Here is a 22,912-nt window from a genome sequence, read left to right on the forward strand (position 1 = left end):
CTCTTCTAAGAGTCTAAAATCATTCAGTAAGAAATCAGGGACTTGGCAAAACCATAAAAAAGGACAGCCTGTGTTTTCACAGAACAGTCCTTCTAAAGGAGAACCTTCTAGACTCAACCTCATTTTGCATTAAACTACTAGTTGGTCACATTTTAGTATCTGTTACCTCATTCTGATACTGTGAGGCAGAAACAGTTCACATTTCAATTTTCCACTGAAGAAACTGAAGTAAAATCAAAACATTTATACTGAACAATACTCAAGCATATCTTAGCACATAATGACATCCCAACCACTGGATGGGCTTAGTGCTACCTGTGTTCTCCTTCCAGTGAAATAATTTCCTATAGTTACATTCGATAGTATTCTTACTAAAGATAATGGAAGACAAATAACAGGCCTGTTGAGGAAGAGAGTCAATATCAGTTAGGACCCAGTAATGCTGTCACCGAGCACTGCAAAGCTTAATGTGCCACTGCTTGCCTAAGGATTCTGCATGTAAGTTGTGCTCAACTGGAGTGTCTATTAGAATTTACTTACTGACATACATCACACAGGATGTTTTTGTTCTTGTCCTTGAATCACAGTAAAAATATCACAGATTACCTCATCTATTCCTTCCACATGTATTACGGCAAGTTGTGCCGTGCCAGGCATTCATAGGAAACAGTTTTTGAGCACCTAATACGAGGCTGAATAAAACCCGGTCCCTGACTTCATGGAACTGGCAGTCAAATGAGACAGACAAGCAAATCAATAATTTCCATAGAAAGTGACAAGTTCTTTGCTGGAGCCAGGTGTATGATGCTACGGGAATGCCGGCAAGGGCAAACAAATCAGATCAGGGAGTGGGAAAAGGCTTCTCAGAGGAGCTGACTTCTAAGCTGTCAGTAGCAGAGTTTAATCATCTCTGACTCTAACTTCAATTCCCAGCACTCAGGTGAGAAACTACTTCCTGACCCTGCTTTTCTGAGTTCTTGACACAGTCATGGCCAGATTTAGTACCTGTGCTCTAAGAAGCAAAGGGGGGTGAGGGCGGGGAAGAAGAAGAAGGAGGGAGAGAAAGAGAAAGGGGAGGGGCAAGGAGAGGGGCAAGGGAAAGATGTAGAGAGAAACATAGAAAACAAAGCGCAGAAGCCAAAGCTCTATGACTTACAGACTCCAGAAGTGGCTAGAGATTGCCAGAGGTAGAACGGGTGACCACTTTGTGCCTGAGCAGTCTATGTTCTCAACATGGATGTACAATCTAATCTGTAACCACCCTGTCTCTTCGTCTAGCAACAGGGCATGGGAATGCAGTCTCCTTCTATCCAGATTAACTTACTGAGCCAAACCAGCGGGGTGCTGCCTCTATCACCAGTGAAGGCAGCAAAATGAAGGCACAGATCCCTGTGCTTTCCCAGAAAATGAGGCCAGACTCGTTGCCAGTTCCCCATGGTGACATCTCCACACAGAATGCACAAAGTACCCCAAGCCTTCCATCTTCCCAGAGATGCAACACATCTGTGACTCCACCCTTGCCTCCTTTGGGATCCCATTCCCCACCCTGGAACTCTGCTAACATCTGGGGGAGAAAAAGTATGAATTATTACCTTAGATTGTCTTCCAGGGTCTCCTCATCTGAAGAGAAGGTCCCATTGCTGACACTCCGGGGAGAGTGACTCTTACTCCCTGCTGACGCCTCCTGGGACAACAAAGTGTCTTTCTTTTTCCTTTTACCAAACAACTTCTTAAAAGGCTGGAATTTACCTCCTTTCTTCTTGTCTGTGGATTACAAGATGAACACACACTGCAGTTTGACAGGGCTGCACTTCTGAGCCTGAGAGCAAATTACAACTGAGCTGCCTCTGGCCAAGGGAAAAGGGGCAAAGGGCAGCCATCAGAGTGAATGAGCGACCAAGCCCTGTGCCAGGAATGACACGGCCAGCCCCAGTCCGGGCACAGTCAGGCAGAGGCAAACCAAGGGCACAGTAAGTCTCCTGTCACCGGGCTCCTAAGAAGCACCTGGGATGACACAGAGGGGTTCCGAGGCTCACAGTGGCCTCAGAGCACCCCTTTGCACATGCCACACAACAGTGGTGCCTGCTCTCTTTAATAGGCAGATGGCCAGGGGCTCCTGGGAGGCTCAGTGGGTTAAGCATCCAACTCTTGATCAGGTGGTGATCTCATGGCCATGAGATCAAGCTCCAAGTCAGGCTCCACACTGAGCAAGGAGCCTGCTTGGGATTCTCTCTCTCTCTCCCTCTCTCTGCCCCTCCCCACTCGTTCTAAAAATTAAAAAAAATATAAAAAATAATTAAAAACAAAAAACAAGCAGGTGGCCAGTGCCCTTCTCCACAGAAGAAGCTGAGAACACATGTTAAGTCAGACGGGTGCTCAAAAAATTTCATACACCTTTATATATATAACTTTCTTTTTTTTTCAACGTTTATTTATTTTTGGGACAGAGAGAGACAGAGCATGAACGGGGGAGGGGCAGAGAGAGAGGGAGACACAGAATCGGAAACAGGCTCCAGGCTCTGAGCCATCAGCCCAGAGCCTGACGCGGGGCTCGAACTCCCGGACCGCGAGATCGTGACCTGGCTGAAGTCGTGACGCTTAACCGACTGCGCCACCCAGGCGCCCCTATATATATAACTTTCTATTTATGTGTGTGTATCTACACACACACACACACACACACACACACACACACTCTCCACTGAGAATCACCCTGTTTTAGCCTTTGTTAGAGACAGAAAATAACTGCTAACTCTTGGCATCAGCTTTGCCCCAATTCCCTCCATCCCTATATATTTCCAATTTATTTCTCCCATCTCCTCTCAGAATCTACTATGAAGAGCCCCAAAGGAGTTGCTATGAACATCTTTCCATATATTACTTCATTCAGTCAGGACCCAGGCTCAGTACCAGCATTACTGACAGATATTTGAGGTAATACCTTTCAAGTTCTGCTCCTTCAATTACAAATTCATCCATTATCACTCCACTCCCACCTCAGGAAAAAAAGTGTGTATCACCCCATACCAGAAGAAGCATCTTCTCAGATCCTTCCTTTTCTTTAAGAAGCTTAAAGAGCCACTTACTCAGGGTCAGACAATCTTTTTTTAAGTTACTTAACCCTTTTTATGCATCACTGCTTTAAGAACTTTCTAAATATTAATTCAGCTAATCCTCACAATGACACTATGAGGTAGATATTATTAACATCCCCATTTTACAGGTGAGGAGTCTGAGGCACAGAGAGATGAAATAACTTGTCAACATCATGGGAAATATATCTTCAGTTGGAGTCAGGAGCTCTGAGGGAAAAGAAAATACAAAAGCTCACAATGTGTATTAAGAAATACCTGCACAAAACATACAGGTATGAGTCCCCATCTGAGTATTAGAGCCCCCAGACCTCTTCGGGCCATAGTCTACAGAGAAATCTGGGCAAAAAACGAGGTTAAAGATGTGCAAGGTAAGGTAACCATCTCATTTCCTCTGGTGATCTTCAGTTCTGATCTTTCTGAAAGAAAGTCTGAAGTGAGGAAAAAGTGGCTTAAACCACTTTGCCTTAAGCTGTAAGACACTGAGATAGAGAGAATAGTTACCAATCACAAAAGGACAACAGTCTGGGATCCTTAATATAGGTGCAAATGCCTTCAAACTTCAGTGGTCCCTGAAATAACAGTATCACGTTTAAAAGGAAAGGAGACTTGTTATATCAGATGACTCCCTACATAAGGCTTTGTGGTAAGCATATAGTCCTCAAAAAGGAATTTAGTTTTTTTCACTGTGTATTATTTAAAAGACAAGAAAGTGTGTATAATATAATTGAGATCATAACGCTTAAAAATGGTAAAAACAAACAGAACAAACTGGAGGGTTTGATTTCAGAATGTTTGTATGTTTTCAGTGGTTATCAATTCAGGAGTATGAGCTAGAGATTTTCATGACACCTGCTTCTGGCTCTCATCAATGGATAATTTTAAAACATTATAGGGGTGCCTGGGTGGCTCAGTCAGTTGAGCGTTCGACTTCGGCTCAGGTCATGATCTCGTGGTTTGTGGGTTTGAGCCCCGTGTCCAGCTCAGTGCTGACAGCTCAGAGCCTGGAGCCTGCTTCAGATTCTGTCTCCCTCTCTTTCTCCCCCTCCCCTGCTTGCACTCTGTCTCTATCTCTCAAAAATGAATAAACATTAAAAAAAATTTTAAACATTGTAATCAGTAGCAATTTTTGAAGACCATCAAAGAACATCAAACAAATGTTAAAAGAGATGACCTTATATGAGTCAATTAAGAAATGTAAATTTAAAAAATTCTGAAAGATGCTACAGGTATCATTATATAACTGGACTGATAAAATAAATGAATGTTTTCTCTACGACTGTCCAAAGCTCAAAATATGTAAATGACACCTAATTTCTAGATTTGGCAGCATTATTATAAATGGTCAAGTAGTAATTTGTGCTACATTCCACTTATTTCTGAGATGAAACTCTTCCTTTTTCCTTTTATACTGACTGCCTTTTTCCCACTACAGAAATATCTAACCCCTAGTTCTCTAATCAGAAATATGCTAGGGGTGCCTGGCTAGCACCCCCAGGGGTGGCTTAGTCAGTTAAGCTTCCAACTCTTCATTTCAGCTTAGGTCATGATCTCTCCCAGCACTGGGTGTGTAGCCTGCTTAAGATTCTCTCTCTCCCTTTCCCTCTGCTCCTCCCCTGCTCACGTTCTCTCTCTCTCTCTCAAAAAAGGAAGGAAGGAAGGAAGGAAGGAAGGAAGGAAGGAAGGAAGGAAGAAAGAAAGAAGAAATATTCTAAAAGACCATAGCAAATTCTAAAAGTATCAGTTGTTACATCATTACCCCCAGTCTGGACCCACAAATCTAGCTTTTTTTTTTTTTCTTATTTATTTTTTTTCAACGTTTATTTATTTTTGGGACAGAAAGAGACAGAGCATGAACGGGGGAGGGGCAGAGAGAGAGGGAGACACAGAATCGGAAACAGGCTCCAGGCTCTGAGCTATCAGCCCAGAGCCCGACGCGGGGCTCGAACTCACGGACCGCGAGATCGTGACCTGGCTGAAGTCGGACGCTTAACCGACTGCGCCACCCAGGCGCCCCATACAAATCTAGCTTTTAAACTAAACAGAGAACATCAGGTTATGTCAGAATTTATGGACAGGGGAAAAAAATCATCACTTGCTCTAAAGTCAAGGTAGATTTGGTGGTGTTTAGCTGAGTTGGAACCAAATTAACCACAATGCAAGACAAATTAAATTACAGTTTCTTAGAATAACAACAGGTTAGTTGTGTATTTAACTAATGGGTGTATTTAACTAACTGGTTGTGTATTTAATTAATTGCTCTATACCAGCCAAAAAGGATTATATGGTCCTTTGTATTGCTTCATGCCGGAATGGTGGCAGCCACCATATAAAATTGGTCTGCACTGGCCATATTGTTGGGGAAGATAGGAAGTGAAATGAATCTGGAAGGAGCTGAATACAAAGTCAAGGACAGGATAAAGAAAGCCTTGGGGAGGACACCAGGATATGGAAACCTTAGCTGGGAGAACCTGGTGGACTTCGTGCAAGCACAGAATGGCCTCCTTTAGGCGATCTGTCTGTAGAGCTGGCCCCATTGGAGGACTGCTTGTGAACCAGGCACTCTGGCGCTCTGTACTGCACATTATATGGGCATTCACTTGGCATGAGTACACACATATTATCCTGAAAGATGTGTCAAAGTCCAAATGTCAATGCACTTCTCAAGAGTTACTCAGGAAAAGCTGTTTTGGCAATGCCTTAGTTATTATCACGAAGGTAAGAGAACAGTAAAACCTACTTGAACTATCCATCCAACAACCAGTCCTTCTTACAACAGGAAAAAGAGACTGTAAGTCCTAAGAACACCAATCTCTCTTTGGAAGAGGAATCAGAACACAGAAGCTCACAAGTATGCTCCAAAGTCTTAGTGTTTGGTCACATCTCAGTTATAAAAAATAAATTGCCTCCTCATTTCCAAACTACATCTCCTGTCATAAATATCTTTACATCTGAAATAAAATTTAAATATGTTTTTATGGTTATTTTACTATTGATTGGGGCAATTAATTAATTTTCCAGGATTAATTTTATGAAAAGATTCAGGAATGACATTTAGATCCACCCTCTATTCAGATAGCAAACCATAACTAAGCAACATTAATAGGAAATGAAGTTTTATAAATCCGAGAGGCAGTTAGACTTACTTGGTTCCCCACCTGACTCTCAAAGTCTGGTATAAGATCTCTCACATGAATAAAGCAAGTAGCTAAATTTTGTGAAACATTTGCAATTCTATTGCACAACAACCATTATGAAAACCTGAGTATATGTCTATAAATACCCACTAAATAAACTATTTTATGATCAGTTTATGATTTGGGGGTTGCACTGTCTCCACAGACTCAACTGGATTAAGTGCGTGGTCATTACCAGCAGTTATTTTCTTCACAGATAACACCAACTCTTCCTGTGACTATTTTTGTACCGATGGGGGTCTAAAAGATCAAAGCAATTTTAATGATGTAGCAAAACAGAACACTTCTGCAATGCTAATGTGAAGTATTCCAAAATACAACTGCCATACTTTAGAAGTATATATAGTTCAGCAAAGTATTCTCCAACATTAGCATATTTAAGACAGCATTTTAGAATTTTATAACATAAATTTACTTTTGTTGGGTGGTTAGGACAGTGGGGAGAAGAAGGGAAAGAGAAGGAAGAAATGTTCTTCCCACTAAACTTGTTTTATTACTGGTTACAGCTCTAGTTAGGGGTTAAATGTGTGGGCCCCAGAGACAAGAGTATTTGGCTTGAATCCTGACCCCATTTCTTACTAGCTATGAAACATCTGCTTACCAGCCTCTCTGGAAATTTACCATTTTAAGTCCTAAGACTGAATTTATAGTAGAAAAGGCAGTGGGTGCCATATTTTCTTAATATTTCTGCAATTTTCTGTTGCAATTTTTCACATGAAAGAACCTATATATGCATATAGACTGCTTCAGGAATTACAATAATTTTCATTCTTTAAGTACTGAACTGAATTAATTTATTTTCATCATCTAATAATTACTTTAGGGATTTTTTTCATTTAAAAGAGTGCACATTATCCATTATTTCATAGATATAATTACATGCCATTTGATGGCTGCAGCATCATAATTGCTAGTTTATATAGAAGCTTCTAAAAATTAAAAATCCCTGGGCAAGTCAAGCAAATCTGATTCATTTTCCATTTGTCATAAGGATGTAAATCTTATATTTTCATTTCTAAACCTAAAATAATGAAAGCATACAATTTATCTGCATTGGATTTATATGATACACTTCCCGAGGAGAAAAAGAATTAAAAAAAAAATTTTTTTAGAGGGAGAGAGTGCACAAACAGGGGAGAGGGGCACAGGGAGAGAGAGACAGCATCTCAAGTAGGCACCACGCTGAGCATGGGGGCTCGATTCTACAACCCTGGAATCATGACCTGAGCCGAAATCAAGAGTTGGACACTCAACAGACTGAGCCACTCAGGCACCCCCAGAATTTTTTTTTTATCATACTCCATTTTAAGCATCATAAATGTCTTGGTCTGGGGTTTCTCAGAATGTGCTCTATGGTTGGTGCCAGCTTCTTGTTCAAAGACCACTACATTTGAGAATGCAGGTAAAATAAAGTTAAATATGTTTCTTTACTGTGAAGCTTTTCAGAGTCTTTACTATGCTGATATCATTATTGCTTTCCAAAAGAGCAGAGAATATGCAGTGCTTCCCAAAGCTGACTTTCTGGTCTCTGTCATGACAAGTGCTCCCTGAACATACCCTGGGAATCACTTGTCTTCATTATTTCTTTCAAAAATATTTTAATTTTACTTTTACATAATCTCTACATGTGGGAGCTTGAACTTACAACCCGAGATCAAGAGTCACATGCTCTACTGACTGAGCCAGCCAGGCACCCCTCTTTCAAAAATCTTTTATTTTCTTTAGGTACCATATATTTGATACACAAACCTCCCCTACACTCCAGAGTACACTGCTCAGTAAACTCAAGTGAGTTGACTGAAACATTCTGGTTAAATAAACCTAATGTTTTAGGTAAAGTTCTGATTTCAAGCATGTAGGTAAATAGTGTACATTAGGACACAGTACGCAGCAACTGTCTGAATCCTATAATTTTACTAATTTAAGGGGAATTTCACAAAATTTTTCTTAGCTCTGGAACATGAGGATGTTTTTGAGAAGAAACTATTCTGTTAAAAAAGATGACCAGAAGTACAGTGATACACAAGCACTCGGTGGCTATCACATTTTTACCAGATCCAGTAATCCCAACACATTTCAACTAAGACTAAGGAGTTGGTGGCATGTCAGGCAGGAGTGCTCTCCAGTGCCACATCATGAGAAGACTGAGGACTGAGATTCTACTTCCAGAGAGGAGGGAAGGTTATCATGGTGGCTGTCAAGTCAGGAGGGAAGAAGGAAGAGTTGTCTCCTTTTCTGGGGAAACACAGAGAGAGGCAGACATTTGCTGTTATGCCGATTCAGAATATGAAGAGACAGGATCAATAATACTTTTAGAAGAGGGCAGGGGTGCCTGGAACAAAGGCGAGAGGCCCAGGGATGGTAGTGACTGTGGCTTTTTCAAGTCAGGGGTCACAGGCAGAGAAGGCAGTGACCAGCCTTTATCAGGAAGTATCAGGTCCTGGACACTTAGGTGGATGGGCTATGGCATATGTTGTGGAACTCTGAGCCAGGACTAAAGTTTGGAATTTTTGTTTCCTCAGCAAGAAATGTCATCTTCTTCCTTCTCAACATGATGAAATTCTATTCATCCTTCAAGACCTACATCCTTGAAGCTTTTCCCAAGTCACCAAGCCCAGTGATAATTGACCACAGCTTCCTCTGGCTTCTGTGTGCTTTCCTCATACATCTTTTGAGCCACACCATATATTACAAGCTGAACTGTGTCCCCTCTAAATTCATATGTTAAAGTCCTAAACCCCAAGTGCCTCAGAATATGTATTTGGAGACAGAGTGTTTTTTAAAAATGTTTATTTTTGAGAGAGAGAGAGAGAGAGAGAGAGAGAGAGAGAGAGAGAGAGAACACAAGCAGGGGAGGAGTAGTGAAAGAAGAATACACAGAATCTAAAGCAGGCTCCAGGCTCCAACTTGTCAGCATAGAGCCTGACGCAGGGCTCGAACTCACAAACTGTGAGATCATGACCTGAGCCAAAGTCAGATACTTAACCAACTGAGCCACCCAGATGCCCCAGAGACAGAGTACCTTTAAAGAGGTAATTAAGGTAAAAAGAGGTCATTAGGTGGGCTCTAATCCAATATGACTGGGGTCCTTATAAAGAGAGATCAGGACACAGAAACACATAGAGGGAAGGCCATATGAGGACACAAGGTGAAGACGGCCATTTACAAGCCAAGGAAAGAAGCCTAAACAAACAGCAATGACACCTTGATCTTAGACTGCTAGCCACCAGAATCAAGAAAATAAACTGTAGTTTAAGTCACCCATTCTGTAGCACTTGGCTATGCAGCCCTAGCAAACACCACATTGTATGATATTAAAGTAGTCACTGGGGATCTTCTGTGACTCTGCTTTCACGCCTTCACACATGGACTTCTTCTATCTGGAACACCTTTCTGCCTTTGCCTAGAGAACTCCTAACTGTTCCTTCAAACACATTCCAGGCGTTATGTTCCCCGGAAAGACGTCCTTGAACACTCCAGCCAGAAAGAAGTCCTATGTTCTCCATTTGTGCATGTACAGACATCTACTCTAACAACACAGCATGCTTTAGCTCCTAGACTGCAAGTTCCCTGGGTATGGGGAACTACACCTTGTTTATTCTACATCTATAGCACCCATCGTCATGCCTGACACAAAGCACTCAATAATACACTCTATTGTTCCCTATCCCCTTAGGGGCAGATGTGTTTTAGAAATCAGAATTTTTCAGATTGTATAAAGGTACATTTAGACCCCAGTGGGGTCTGTGACAGCACTTTATAACCAAATGCGGTATTTCTGGAAAACATCTATAGTCACCTTGTTTTGCTAATAAACAAATCTATGCCAAACTTCCAAAGAACTTTGGAGATTTTGAGAATACAGATAAAGGATGGTGATCTCTTTATGTAGTACAGTCAGTCCTGTAATCTCACTTTTTTGGCAATGCATATGTGTTCCAGTGACTGATCTATGCTATCTCCTCACCCAGAAACACTAGGTGAATGGAGAATATCGTGCCCAGTTGAAGTGAGGTGTGTAGCAAAATGCATATTCACATACACCTCAAATATCTACCAGTTACCCCAGATCGCCACCAGTGTTGGGAGATACACTCATACACATGTGGTATTGCAGCTTTCTGTCCAGTTTTGTATAACCTCCCTTCCTCTACCTCACAATAGCTCACAAGCTGCAGTCCTTCCAATGCACCAGTCCACAGGCAAACTTCAGGTCTTTCCCAAGGTAAAGTGCCATATTTATTGTGGTGTTTGTATATTTCATTACCATTAACACGTACAACATTTTATTATTTTTATTAGGTTCCTATTCTTTTAAAATATGTCACTGATAAATCTTTTTTGTATTGTGTTAATATCCCATTTTTCCCATTAGACTTGGTTTTGGTTTTATGATTTTGCATAGCATGTTGATTTTCTGCAATGTATGTGGCACATTACAGCAGCACTGACTGTAAATACTAAAACAAAACCTACTGAACTATTTCTGTACTTAATCCAGGTCTAGGCAAGGATCTATCAATTAAAATGACAGTGACTGTGCAGGTTACTGGGACCTGCTATTTCTCAAAACTACATCACTTTTAATTTTTCTGTTTTTCCCATTGGTCTATCTCAGAACTCCCTTTTACACATCTTACAACAATTCACAAGCAAAACCAAATAATATTTAGAAACAGTAACAGAGGCAGATATGATTTCTAATGTGAAGTTTCGGTGTCTGGCCACATTTCTCCCACATGCTAGAAGATGTGTGGGTGCTGGTTCTTTTCACTGCCAAATGTTTCCACTTGAGTTTCAGAAGGTATTGTGAGTAAAAAAATCAGACTGACTTTGAGTGGAAAATATTGGCAGGGGGAGCTTCCTGCTAGATTACCCTGCATATTTAGTGCAGTAGGACAAAAGCTTTTTAGGGACATCTGAGGCTATCTTGATCAGGGTTTAAGCAGTGAAACAGAACCAGTAGGAGATAGAGGCAGAAGTACACGTGCACACGCGTGTGCACGTGTGTGTGTAAGAGATACTAAAGGATTAACTGCAAGGAATTGGCTTCCACCAGGTGGTGGCTGGCTAAGTCAGTCTGAAATCCACAGGGCAGGTCCTCAGGAAGGGCAGACTGGAGCTCATGAGCACAGACTGAAGCTGCTTTTCACAGATGGAATTTCTTCTCTCAGGGAAACCCCAGCCCTATTTTTAAGGCCTTACAATTTATTGATTCAGGCCCACATAGATTATCTTGAATAATTCCCTTACTTAAAGTCAATGAATTATGGACTTTCATTACATCTACAAAATACCCTCAGAGCAACAGTTCAATTAAACATTATTTATGTTTGATTAAATAACTGGGGACTACAGCCTAGTCAAGCTGACACATCAAAATGATCATCAGACTCCATCCTTTGTCAACCTGGCACTCATATACATCTCCTTAAACCATACCTAATCTCCAAATAAAGTCAATAACAAAGTCATACTTCCACTAACATGATGCAAATAGCCCACATACATTAGAAAACATACTGACCCATTCCCTAGAAGAGGATGCAAAGTCCTTGAGTAATATGCACACTTCTCCTATAACTTACATACTGAAGTATAACCTTATTATTAACATATCTTACATTATGGAGAGGAGAGGGAAGAAAACAAAAATATTTGGTTAATACATATATACAACCATATTCATTAAAAAGTAAGGAAGAAATACCCATAACTATGAGTCCTTGTTTTAGCAACTGGTCATGTGGTCGTAGCTTTCTTTATATGTATATTTACATGAATATGTGTATGTAGCCTTTATATGTATACGTAATCTCTGTAGCTATCTTATTCCACTAGGCATTCCACATTCCTTTCATCCTTGACAAGGACCTCAGCTGGCTGTGGTTCTTTGCCTGGTGAGGTGACATAAACCTACATACCTGAAGAACCCAGGCCATTAGCTGTCCTGAACTGGGTTGCTGCAGTTTCCTATTACTCCACAGGACCTGGGAGTACTAGGAGATGCCATTAAAGATCTCCTATATTCCACACATGCTCTTCCTTACCTCTATTGATAGTAGCAGCCCAATTTTCCCTTGGTAGTCAGGCTCAATCACTCTGGCCAGTACAGTTATCCCTTTCTCTACTTGTTTACTGACAGACATGAGGAGCTCCAAAGGCTGGGTGACAGTCTCAACTACCAGTTCAACGGAATCACTGTTGTGTCTCCTTATGGAAACATTCCTCCCACTGGAACTAAGAACTCCAGACAAGCAGAATCTAACGTCAAGGGGATGGAAAGCAAAATTCTTCCTAGCAGGTTACTAGGGGTAAAACTGACCATTTCTAATTCTAGCCCTTTATTCCTGGGCCTGTGAAGCCTGGCTATGAGAGAAACAGTCCCATATACTGGATACTGACTTATACCGCATCTTAGAGGACACAGTCCCAGCCCTAGTATTACCACCTAGCTGGCACTGTAACTGACTCTTCTAAAGGCCATCCCACCATTCTACCAAGCCAGCTGCTTCAGAATGATGGGGATGTGGTGAGACCAGTGAATTCCATGAGCATAGGCCTATCAAGGTTCTTGATCAGAAGTGATGTCTGTGTTGGGGTGTCTGGGTGCTCAGTCAGTTAAGTGTCTGGCTCTTGATTTCAGTTCAGGTCATGATTTCATGATTTGTGAGATCGAGTCCTGTGTGGGGCTGTGCCTTACAGCACAGAGGCTGCCTGAGATTCTCTCTCTCTCTCTCTCTCTCTCTCTCTCTCTCTCTGCCCCTCCCCTGCTCATACTCTCTCTCTAAAAATAAATAAATAAATAAATAAATAAATAAATAAATAAATAAATATTAAAAAGGAAAAAAAAAGAAATGATGTCTGTGTCAAATACCATTACAGCAGATAAGGTATTCCATAAGTCCACAGATGACAGTTTTGGCAGAAGTACTGCATGCAAAAAAGGCAAATCTGTATCCAGAGTGTCTGTTCTAGTAAGAACAAAGTGCTGCTCCTTCCATGATGAAAGTGGTCCAGTATAATTAATGTGTACCAGGTAGGTAGCTGTTTACCCCAGGGCATGGTGTCATATTGGGAACTCAGTGTTGGTCTCTGTTGGCCTTGGCTGGTGGAGTCAGTGTTGTTGAGCCCATGTATAACTTGCATCCCTGCCACTATTGTATTCACAGTCCAGTTGACAAGTAGATGGGGAAAGAGGCTGATAGGTATCCACAGAATGTGTTATTCTATGCCCTTGATTATGAAAATCCTTCTGAGGCCATCCTTTAGTTAACACTCACATGGACACAAATATCCTGAAATCCTGTGCCTGTTCAGAGAGGTCTATCCACATAGCTCTTTACAGACCTCTTTGTCACCAATTTTCCAATCATATTCTTCCCAAGTCCCCAACCATCTAACCCATTAGTTACTACCTACGAACTGTTACAGACTTATACTTCTGGTCATTCTTCCTTAAAAGCAAAAAGAACAATCAGAAGCACTGATGGAAGTTCTGTCCACTTAGAGGATTTCCCTTCACTGCTGTCCTTTGGGGCTGTCCCAGAAAGGGGCTATAGCATTACAGCTTTTGAGTGGTACTTCAATATCATGCAAAACCATCCATAAACCAGGCCTAAATTTTCTCTTCCTAAGTTAACTGGTCATAAGGATCTCCCCATGAGGCCATAGGCACAGAATGGGAGAGAGAGATATTGTAGCAGGAATGGGGACCATGGATAATTAGGCCACTTTTTCATGTAACTTACTTGTGCCTTCTGGGTCTGTTCGAACCTGATCTGCATATACTAAACTTCCTTTTGATAACGGAATACTGTGCACACCCAGCTTTATGGCTTGGTGGTTAGACAACACCCAGTTCATGATGGGCAGCTCAGGTCACATGGTAACTTGGTGGTGCATGGTGAAGTGTTCAGTGTCTACTAAGCCAAAAGCTGCCTAACATTAGCAAGCCAAAAGCTGTTTCTCAAAGATACATAGTTATCTGCAGAGGATAGCAGGGTTTTGCTCCAAAATTGTATTTGCTATGATTTACCTACAGGGCCTGCCAACAGCTCCAAACAGTATCCCTCTCTGTCAGTGACACTCAAACACCACTGGATCTGCTGTATCAAATGGCCCAAATGGCAGAGCAGTTTGCAGGGCAGCTTGTACCTGTTACAGAACCTTCTCGTGTTCTGGGCATTACTCAAAACTAGCAGATTTCCAGTCATTCGGTAAATGGGCCAGAGTAGCACACACAAAAGAGGAATATGCTGCCTCCAAAATCCACAGAGGCCTACCATGTGTTGGCTTCTTTCTGGTGGTAGGATGGGCCAGATGCAACAACTTCTCCTTCTTCACCTTAGAAGAGATATCACAACATGCTCCAGGCCACTAGACCCCTAGACATTTTACTAATGTAAAAGTCCCGGAATTTCAATGGGATTTATTTCCCATTCTCTGGCATGAAAATGTCTAACCACTATGTCTAGTGTAACTTATACCTCCTGCTCACCAGGTCCCATCACTATGTTTGCAAACTTTTAGTCTTTGTGATATTACATGTCAGTTATTTCTTTGAAAAACAAGCTGATTTTTAAAAGATTCAGTACCTCAGTTTGGTACTCTTGAACTAATAACAATTTTAAAGTCTGGGTGTCTTTACATCAATACCTTCATTAAACTGAGAGCTGGGTGGCACTGATGAACCAGAAATAAGCCCTGAAGAATGGCATATTTGTTGAGTAGAGGACATTTAGTAACTTGGGTGTCTCTGACTGGTTTAATTAGAAATAAGCTAAGTGGTTAGATAGCTAGAAATCATGACAAAAATTGTCATAATTATTGATAATACAGAGACTCAATAAAGGTTAGTGAAATAATTATTTAGTTACAGATTTCAGTATGATTTGATTCACTAATAATTTTTTTAGACCTAGGAGCGGTACAATCTTAGTTCCTGTTGGATAGAACTAAATTTGGGGTCAAATTCTCAAACTATGCCTAAACACATAAAAGTTCTTAGAGATAAAGAAGTCACTAGTTCTATTATGTGAACATCAGTTCTTAATATATTTAGCTGAAATTCTTGACGGCACCAGTGGCAAGCGGATGAAGGTTGACACTAACGTGTCTTAGATCCATCAGGCAAAGTGCTTATTGCTTGTGTAGATGACCTATGGAAAACAGTCCCTAGTGGGAGCAGGAATGAAACCGTGAGTGTTCAGATGGAACAGAAATAAGAACTCCGCAGTCCTCTGTGCCTATCTATGGGTAGAGCTACCCTGATACCATTTCTGAGAACAGGAAACAACAACAACAACAACAACAAAACCGCTGTTTGCAAAGATTAAAAAAAAAATTCTAGCCTATCTCAGGATTCCAAATTATGTCAGACAGTCCTGTCAGGCTATTCTTTCTTGGTCTGAACACCATTCTCTTGTGCCTGATACTAAGCTTGTTTCTTTTGCACCTTATTCTGTTCTCACTGGAGAGCACTAGACAGGGTTGACACAGTTCCTTCAGGATCACTGTCCTCCCCCCGGTTTCTCATTACCAGAATAAATCTTGGACAACAACTCAGACAGGTAACAGATTTACTCTGGAACTGTACTATTCTAGGTAGAAATACAGTAAAAACAAAAATACAACCACTACATCAGTTTTGTAGAACTCTTTCCATTAACTCGTGCACTAGACACTGGTGGAATAAATGGCAATCCAATTCTGAGATTCTAAGGGTCAGTGATTTAAATTTCCACCTGTATTTTGGATGTGATACCTCTCTGACTAGTAACCACTGGGTCTGTGTGATACGGGAGTAGCTGTCCTTTGTCCTTTCATGGTTGGGAATCACTTTTCCAAGGGTAATCTAAGTTCTGTAGTGACAGGTGTCTTAGAAATGCAGATATCTACCACACAACTCACTCTCCAAAGTCACTTCATGGAGTCACAGGAGCTCTGTAACTAACATCAGGAAATCTTGCAAAAGTTACTATTAAACCACAAATATTGTGGCTAAATGTGGCCTTCTGGGCAAATATTGCTACTTCTTGTTTGTTTGTCTGTTCTGGCATCACCAAGTCCAACAGTAGCTACAACTATCACATTTTTGTTTACTGCTTCTTAGCAACAAGGAGAAATGCTCTTCATTTCAAGAGGTTGTGCGAATATGGGGAAATGGGCCTTAGAGTCTTAAAGATCTGGGTTTATTTAGTCACCTTTGCCATCTGCTAGTTTCTTGGGACCTCAATTTCCACATCTATAACATGAGGTGATTAAACTATATACCATCTAAGGTTCCTAATTCTAAAATTCTATGAACTGTTTCCGTAAAAAGCAAGGCAAGTTTAGAAAATATTCTAGTTCATAAAACTTGTAACTCTTTTCATAAATTATCTACTAATTATATTCATTATGTTTTCTCTACTCCTAGTTTGCTGCAAATGATGCTGGTTTTGTCACCACAATGTCTACTTAGCAAAATCAAGGACCTCTGGGGCTTAGGAGAGGCAATAACATAATCTGAAAGTTGGTAAGAGAATCAAATCATTCTGTCTCTTTGTGTCAGGATCCATGTCCCTACTCCTAGGAATGACAATGCTTATGGAGAAGGAACCTAGAATTTACATCCCCAATCCCTATCACCTCTTGCCATCCTCATTGTCTGACTCAGTGAAGTTTTCTAAAAAAGATAACTAATGTATGAGCCTCAAATCTGAGCAGAATGCTGTCTGAATTTCTTGGTGTCTTGTATATTCAGGAATATATGCCCCGCCTGGACTCTTACTCCACCTAATAACCCTATACATTTATATCCTGTCTATAAAACTCAGCCCATCTATGGAGAAGCAACACTATTCTGTTCAACACAAGTCAGTGTTATCTATGCAAGAGCTCTGTCTTCAATTGTGTTTAGTGCAGATCCAAGACAATGACTGATGAACAAATATTTACTTCAGTCCTACTGTGTACAAAGCACTGAACTAGCCCTGACATATTACAGGAATTCTTGCGTTCATGACACCTGCTAATACTCAAAATTTAGGAGGAGAGTAAGTTGTTTTTCAAATTTCATAAAGTTTTCAAGATTCTGACCTCCTATGAGAAAAATCTGTGGAGTCTTAATAGGAGAAAAATCCCCGGTAGCAGTTAATGGGCCTGTCTCTACCTGATGATCCAAAAGGTTTAGTGGTAGTGTTTGTGGTCATGAAGGTAGTATGTGTGTATACTGGGGATGAGGGGAAGAAGATGTAAAATCTTCCGTTGAGGGCATGTAAAGCCCAGGGAGGTCTGGACTAAGGGGAATCCTTAGGCCAGTGACTTTCAAGTAATGGGCAATAGCCCATTTAGTGGACCCTCCAATCAATTTAGTGGGCTGTGACCAAGAATCCTCTAAAACTAAGAAGAAGAGAATAATGTGGAATACAAAATAGAGTGAGCTCTATTTCATGAAGCTTGTTTCTAGTTTATGTATGTGTGTTTATGTCTGTATACACAACTTTATACACACATATGTTCTGATATAAAACATATTTCTTGCTCTAGATCAAGTCAAAAATATGAGAAATGCTAATCAAGAAAAATTTCCACATTTCCCAGTAAGTTAGGTATTTAGATGTTAAGAGTCAACAACCATTTGTCAATGTAAGCCACTGCGTATGTGGCACTCACTTTGGCTAAAGGAAGATTAGAAAGCACTGCATGAAAGAACAAGCTGAAAGTTGCCAAAAGTCATTAAATAAGTTCCCTGACGTTGCCAAAGCCAGAGCTCATGTGCATACTGTTGAAATCTCCACTTTGGCTTTGATCATTTTGTTGCTCAACTACCAAAACTATCTTGGAGTTGAACAAAATCTCCCACTTCTTAATGAAAGAAGAAAGTTTGCTTTCTTAATGAAAGCAGGTTCTGTGCCTGCTGAGCTTGGTTTGGGGGCATAACTTGAAAACTGTAATTTGAGGCATAACTTTAAAAAAGTACTATGCCAGGGCACCTGGGTGGCTCAGTCAGTTAAGTGTCCGGCTCTTGGTTTCGACTCAGGTCACAATCTCATGGTTCATGAGTTTGAGCCCCACATTGAGCTCCGTACTGACAGTACAGAGCCTGCTTGGAATTCTCTCTCACTCCCTCTCTCTCTGCCCCTCCCCAGCTCATGTACGCTCTCTCACTCTCTCAAAATAAACAAATAAACTTTTTAAAAAGTAAAAAAAAAATAAAATTAGAGTCCAAAGAACCATGAGATGAGGCATTCTCCTTTTTTCTGGGAGTTGCTAGAAACTAACCTATATCCTAATAATGTCACTAGACTCCATAGGTCTGCTGCAGGCCTCCGGGGGAAAAAAAAAAAAAAAACAAAAAAACAACAACAAAAACCCAGACACATTCCAAAAGGAATCTTCCTTCCTCTAACATGATCCAGGAGGACTTTGTGGAGGTGGAGGCTTCAGCAGACCCTGAAAGACAGCTGTCAAGGTGGATGCGTGGTGTTTTAGTGAGATGTAATGCTTCCAAATAATGCATTGAGCCCTGATTACATCTCAATTTTTTTAAACCCATGCTTATGCTATCTCAGCCAGAAGACTGTAAGCTACAGGAGGACAATGTCCTCTGCTTCTGTGCATCCTTATGTGACCTACCTAATTGTGGTGGGAGCAAAGAGGCACCTAATAAATACTTTCGGCTGAGCTGTAGTTCTAGTTCACCCAAAGTGAGCACATTAATTGCCAAAAGCTTAAAACACAGAATCTTTCATGTAGGAGCAAAACTGGGTCCCTCAAATGTGCATTTTTCCTAATAAGACGCCAGCTCTGACTCAGGACAAGTTATTTCAAGAAATATTTTCCAATAACTTGAATGAAGGAAGTTCTCTGAAAACTAATTGCAACATGCCATCCTCAATGATGCTCCCAACTTCTCAGTGGGAAACAAATCATGCTCCTGGTCTGTCTGCAACAGAGCCTGTACGAGGACGATAAGCTGAGTATTCTCTAATGGGACCCCAACAGCCCTGCCACTTGAAAGATTAATTCTACATTCTGGTGCTGCTGTGATGTTTTACTGATTTACTTATTTACTGTGGGAGTACCATTTAGAATTATCCTCAGCCTTGCATAATTTACTCTTTCCTATTTTTTATCTAGATAAAACACTGTCAAATCCTGGAAGTATGAAGCATCCCATGCAAAACCTCTCCCAAGCACCACAATACAACTCTCCAGTGAGGATTCCTCTCCCAGTTATTAACCAGAAGATTTCAGCCATGGGGAGAAAGGAAAGGAGATGAGATCCCTCACACAACTCTGAAAATGGGCTTTTCTTCAGATTCTTGAGTTACTATAAGTGGCCACTCAATAGCGGTCAGATCACACAGCTGGAAAAGTGGCTGCTATATTCTCAATCACCCGCAACACAGAAATAAGCCAGGTAAGAAAAGGCTATCAGGGGAATAGAGCTTCATCAAATAAGATGGATGTAGCAAGAGAATTAAGAGCTTCAAAAGATACTGACTACATCTGGGCCCCAACTCTTACAAGGAAGAAAGAGAAGACATAGTTCCCAAAGGGGCTCATGTCAGTGATTTTTAGCCTCACTTTTCCTACAACTACCATGACAGATGATGGCTGCAGAGCACAAACTCCTCTGTATAACTCATTTGCCCTAGGAATAATGCATCTCTTCCTCTCACATTCAACAAAGCTTATTAAAATGTAGGTAAGTGTGGGGCACCTGGGTGGCTCAGCTGGTTAAGCGGCTGACTCTTGATTTTGGCTCAGGTCATGATCTCATGGTCGTGGAACTGAGCCCTGTGTGGGGCTCTGCACTGACAAACACAGAGCCTGCTTGGGATTCCCTCTCTCTGCCCCTCCTCTGCTGTGCTCTCTCTCAAACAAACAAACTAACAAACAAACATTAAGGGGTGCCTGGGTAGCTCAGTCATTGAACATCCAACTTTGGCTCAGGTTATGATCTTGTGGTTAGTGAGTTCAAGCCCCGCGTTGGCCTCTGTGCTGACAGCTCAGAGCCTGGAGGCTGTTTCGGATTCTGTGTCTCCTTCTCTCTCTCTCTGCCCCTCCTCCACTCGCACTCAGTCTCTCTCTCTCTCTCTCTCTCTCTCTCTCTCTCAAGAATAAACATTAAAAAATGTAGGTAAGTGGGAATCATCTACACAGTGCTAATTCTGAGTACACTCTAATGTTTTTGAGAACTTAGATACCTCACTAATAATAAGAGTGCTTGGGAAATACACCATTGTATAAAGTTGCTGCCACAGAGGTAAAAAGCTGGAGGTTATATTCTGAGCATTTCCCAATTTCAGAACAAGTCCAAGGCCTTTTCCTCATATTCCATACACTTACCTTCTGGGCTGACTAAGCCTAAAGTTTCCCGATCAAACATATGAGATTCTTCTATCTAGTTAAATTATCCCAGTCAGAGACACTCCAATATGGGGGAATGCATGACCCAGTAGGGCATTTGTTATGTTATGATAAGAACTTAAACAGTAGGACTCAGGTTAGGTACAGGTACTGTTGAGTTGCTTTTGATATCATTCTAATTCCAATAAGGAGAAAACGGCCAATGGAGTATTCAACTCAGGATTCTGCCCCTGACAGTTGCTCTGAGAAACATGTGTGAAACAGCAGACTGCCCTCCATGCTACTGTGCATGTTTTCCTTCTTGACCCTGATGTTATCTGTACGTCAGCTAATTTCATTTACATTCACTTCTCACATATGGCCCCAGGTGAAGATATATAATCTTCTCATTAAAAGATATCAATGAAAAAGTAAGGGAGATGAAAAAGATTAGCTGCTGTAGTTCCATTCAGGATTCTCCAGTTTCAAAGGATACGAAAATGGCATCTCAAAGAATTTCCATTTCTCCTATATCTGAAAAAATAAAGATCTGCTGAGAACTGCATTGCAGATGTGAGATCTGGCTGGGTGCTTGGGCCAGCAGATTGAGACTGGCAAGCACAGCCTTATATATTCTGTAGGTCCTGGCTAATGCCCACTGCCCATCCTCCTCCCCATCAGTATCTACACGGGGCAATGCCAGACATCACTCTTGGGTAAAACAGACTGAGGCATCACATGAGGTACACTTCATCGCTTATATTTTGCTTGAATCTTATTTAAAATAGGAAAGAAAAAATGAATTAGATGTATGCCAGAAAAATTAAATTTGCCCATATACCAGTGATCTTAGGTGCAAATTATTTGCTACCTCAATCAAACACTGGAAGTTTGATTTTTACCTGACTTCTGTGAAGGGCAACAGAAGAGAGAGTGTTGGAGAGAGATTATAGGTACCATTAGGTATTCTGCTCTTGTGTCTGATTTCAGGAAACACTTCGTCCCAGCCAAAGCAATGACTCATCCTCTGCTGCCAGTGTCACAATAGGAATTTGATTTGCTGCAGCAAAGAGTGCAACACTCCTTAGAAAAGCTCTGCTCTAGCATTTGTGAAAGATTAATTAAATTAAGTGCAGAAAATGGAAAATTACTTTCACCATTTTACATTAGAGAGAGATGACCAAAACACCACTTGAAGGTACTAACAACTTTACTTCAAAAAACAAGCACGTTTCTGTATTTGTTTGCTTTTGGTCGTTGCTGATTTGATTTTGGTTTTTTGGTATGTAATCAAATACTATGTTATAGGAAACAGACTCAGGGAGATTTGGGGGAGTGTGAGATTATGCTACACAGACATTCTAAAGAGACGGTGAAACCACCAGCAACTACATACCAATGATAACTGGCAGAGAGTTCTTTAATTTAAATTTACATTCTCCTTTACTCAACAGTTATTATTGCCTTTCCACGATAAAAAAGACTATAGAAAGTACTAAGATATCCCTAATGTAAGAGAGGAAGTGGTATGTTCCATGGGAAAGGGATGCTTATTTTGAGGAGAGAATTATCATTTCCAAATGAGGAAGTCTTTCTGGTAGAAGGGTAAAATGGACTGGCCTTGAAGGATGAACAAAACAGCGAATGTTCAGAAATTAAAGGTTTTCTGAGTGATAAGCACAAAGAAATGAAGGTGAGAAAATGCAGCGAATCAGGGAGCAGTGAGCAGCTGAGACTGCCAGGAGTGGGGGAGACTTGAGAGCAGTGCCACCAGATGTGGGGACCAGATTGGTGGAAGGTCATGACACATATTAAACACATAGATATGTGGGAAATGTGCTCAGCCTTCATGAGCCGTGAGCAGGAGTTCAATTAAAAACTTTAACAATTAGAGCAGACAGGGCAGCTGCAGGGCTGGAACAGGGTCTTGGAGACCCACTTCTAGGCCAGGTGTTAACCCTTTAGTTACTGGACTGCAGGACAGTAACATGCAAACAGGATTGAATGGGATAGAATAGCTAGGTTATGGAGAAGGGCAGCATTTGGGGTTTTAGAAGAAGTGATGATTCACAAATGAGTACAATGTATTTCAAAATTTTAGCAACCAGTACAGCTATACCAATATATACTAGTTGAATACAAGTTCTGTCTAAGGGAGTAATAATAATTTTCAAAAAGCAAAAAGCTAATAAAAGTTTTTGTTTTTCAGATCTGTAGAGTAGACCTCTACTTGGATGCCCCAAAGATACCTCAAACTCAGTAAGTCTAAAGCAAAAATCATCA

General features: G+C 41.0%; 1 protein-coding gene across 7 annotated transcripts in view; it reads right to left on the reverse strand.

The window, feature by feature from the left end:
* The window catches only part of CRACD (capping protein inhibiting regulator of actin dynamics), a 290,463-nt gene that overhangs the window by 60,392 nt on the left and 207,159 nt on the right, over nt 1–22,912 (reverse strand). For all 7 annotated transcript variants that reach the window (XM_045473978.1, XM_045473982.1, XM_045473974.1 and 4 more), the window contains one exon: nt 1,593–1,764. The gene's annotated coding sequence lies outside the window, so the exon portion shown is untranslated. The remainder of the gene's footprint in view (nt 1–1,592; nt 1,765–22,912) is intronic.

Source organism: Leopardus geoffroyi, chromosome B1 (genome assembly GCF_018350155.1).
Source record: "Leopardus geoffroyi isolate Oge1 chromosome B1, O.geoffroyi_Oge1_pat1.0, whole genome shotgun sequence".
Taxonomy (NCBI): Eukaryota; Metazoa; Chordata; class Mammalia; order Carnivora; family Felidae; genus Leopardus; species Leopardus geoffroyi.